Below are 3,155 nucleotides of genomic sequence, written 5' to 3' on the forward strand. Positions count from 1 at the left end.
GACTTAGTCCCCAAGAACAATGCCCTTCGATTGGAAGGCCACACACTGACTTGAACTAAAAAGAAAAGATGCTGAAGTGAGAGAAACAACAGAAGTAAACTTTTCAAGGTGATGATTATGGAATATGTAGTATTCTCAATCCTGGCTACAAATTAAAATTTCCTGGGGAACTATAGAAAAACATTAATATCTGAGCCTGTCTTCAGATCAATTAAATCAATATTTAGGCATAAAGCTCAGATAGGTATTTTTTAAAAAACTCTTTAAGTTTTCTAGTGTGCATCCAAGATTACAAAGTTCTGGTGTAATCAAATTTCTTTATATTGCCAACGAGGAAATAAAGTTCCAGAGGGAAGGGACTTACCCAGCATCAGTGCTAGACTGTAGCAAGGTCATGGCCTCTGTCCATTGGGGTCCAGTTTCAGTGTTCTTACCAAAGTAAAAAATAATAAAAATTAGAATAATTATATTTTGGCTTTAGAAACTGACATATCCTGGGTAAAAATCAAATTAGAAACTAAATAACTGTTGTGTTTGGCAAATCACTTAATTCTCCTGAGGCTTGCAATATTTTACCCATATAATGATGATGCTCGTAACTGCCTCACGGCCTTGTTGTATTTAGCGAGATAACATGAGATAATAGAATAAAGGCATAATGGTTCTGAATCCAGGATACCAGGTTTCAATGCCCACACTGACACTTAGTCTGTAAGGGATATATCTTGTAATATCACTGTGCCTTGGGTCTTTTAACTATAAAATGGGTTTAATATAATCACTTCCCTTTTACAACTGTTGTAAAGATTACATACAGAGTTGATGTGCAAAATCCAAACGGTGCCATATGTCATCAACTATGTATGTGGCGCCCCATGAAATTGTACACACAGAAGCCCTGTATGTTAATCATTTCATATAGAGAATTTACAAGCATACCTGGCACACAGTAGGTGCTTATTAAGCGTTCATTACATTAGCATGATGTCTAGTGTGCTGACTGGGTCATGGAAAGTACTTGTTGAATGAAAGAGTGAATAGAGTACATTATATATGCAATTAGTAGACCAGTTTTAATAAAGGGAAGGGTATGTATGAAATAAGAAAGGTGAAAATTAGATTATAATGGATCTCAGATGCAAACTTAATATCTTGGATTTTATTTTCTAGATAACAGAGAGGCACTAAATATCTGTAAACAGGGGAATAACATACTCAAGGCAATTTTAAGGTTAAATGCCAGTGGTTTATAGACAAGGGTGGAAAAGAAGACCAATCATAACAGCACAAATGATCCAGTCAAGAGCTAGATGGTGTCTGAAGGGCTGGGAAGAGCAGATTAATGTGAAGATAGGACAAGATGTGAGCAAGCCAACATCTCTGAGGAAACCGGGATAAACTACTTTCTTTTCTCTTTTTCTTTCTTTTTTTTTTGTCTTTTTTGTGACCAGTAAGGGGATCGCAGCCCTTGGCTTGGTGTCGCCCGCACCACGCTCAGCCAGTGAGCGCACTGGCCATCCGTATATAGGATCCGAACCCCCTGCGGGAGTGCACTGTGCTCCCAGCGCCGCACTCTCCCGAGTGCACCATGGGGCTGGCCCTAAATTACTTTCTTTTTGTGTGTGTGTCCTTTTTGAGACCGGCCGCACTGTGCTCAGCCAGTGAGCACTGTGAGCGCACCGGTCATCCCCACATAGGATCCGAACCCCCTGCGGGAGCGCGCTGTGCTCCCAGCGCCGCACTCTCCCGAGTGCACCACGGGGCCGGCCCTAAATTACTTTCTTTTTTTTTTTTGTCCTTTTTGAGACCGGCCGCACTGCGCTCAGCCAGTGAGCGCTGTGAGCACACCGGTCATCCCCACATAGGATCCGAACCCACGGTGGGAGTGCTACCGCGCTCCCAGCCCCGCACTCTCCCAAGTGCGCCACAGGCTTGGCCCTTACTTTCTAAAAATGTACACCTGGGGCCGGCCTGTGGCTCACTTGGAAGACTATGGTGCTGATAATACCAAGGCCACGGGTTCGGATCCCTACATAGGGATGGCCGGTTAGCTCATTTGGGAGAACATGGTGCTGACAACACCACATAAAGGGTTAAGATCCCCTTACTGGTCATCTTTTTAAATAAATAAATAAGTAAATAAATGTACACCTGGAACACTGGGTTTGGCCCCAGTTCTGCCCTTGACACATCTGTTCTCTTGGAAAATGGGGAAACAAGACCCCTCTCAGGGACTGGACTCTCTCAATGGCCCTGCTGTCCCTGAGAGCATTCCAGCTCCAGAAGCCCACCTGTGGAATTCACAACAAGCTGGGGTGGGCGTGAACTTGCTGGGAACCTGGCTGCAGGCTGTTCTGCACAGCTGTGGAGTCCTCTGTGGGAAGCTTTTTAGGAAGATCACTCTACCACCTTGTTTCCAGGGAATTGTGTTTGCCTATCTTCTCTTATTTACTTAAGGACAGTTAGGTGTGGGAGGGACATAGGGGGGAGTTGTCATCGAGGTTAATTGTTTTTGCTCCTTGCTTTCCTCTCTGCCAGTTCAGGGAGAGGTCAAGCAGGCTGACCATTCTGGATTATTCTCCTCCCCTCAACCCTCTTCCTAATGTAACTAGAAGAGACTGCAGCAAACTCATGTGCACACATGTAAACACATGCACACTCACATACACAATCACTTAAACACTCGCTCATGCAATTCACACTCACACACCTAAGCACATGTACGCAAACACACATGCACATACACATCCATGCATACAATCACATGCTCCCTCCCACACTCACTCATGAACACACACATTGACTCACTTCAACACACCTTCACACACATTTATTCATGCATACACACACAAGTCTGCACACTCACCCACCCTCATGCACTCACACACACAGTCACACATACTGGTGCCCACTCACATGTGCAGACACACTCCGAAATGTACACACTCACACCCAGGCCCCTTTCATGGAAGCTGAGCCTGAAGAGTATGGAATTTTCCAGCAGAAGATTGTTGAACATGCCTGTTGTTCTGACCCAGGGCAGCCACAGACCAAATAACCAGCTCTGCTAATGCTCCCCGGCTCCAGCAGACTTGAAGCAACATCATGTTGATGGAAGTAAGACGCAGAGGTCTGAAAATAGCAACGCAAGGCTG

Source organism: Galeopterus variegatus, unplaced genomic scaffold, assembly GCF_000696425.1.
Source record: "Galeopterus variegatus unplaced genomic scaffold, G_variegatus-3.0.2 Scaffold1485, whole genome shotgun sequence".
Classification (NCBI taxonomy): domain Eukaryota; kingdom Metazoa; phylum Chordata; class Mammalia; order Dermoptera; family Cynocephalidae; genus Galeopterus; species Galeopterus variegatus.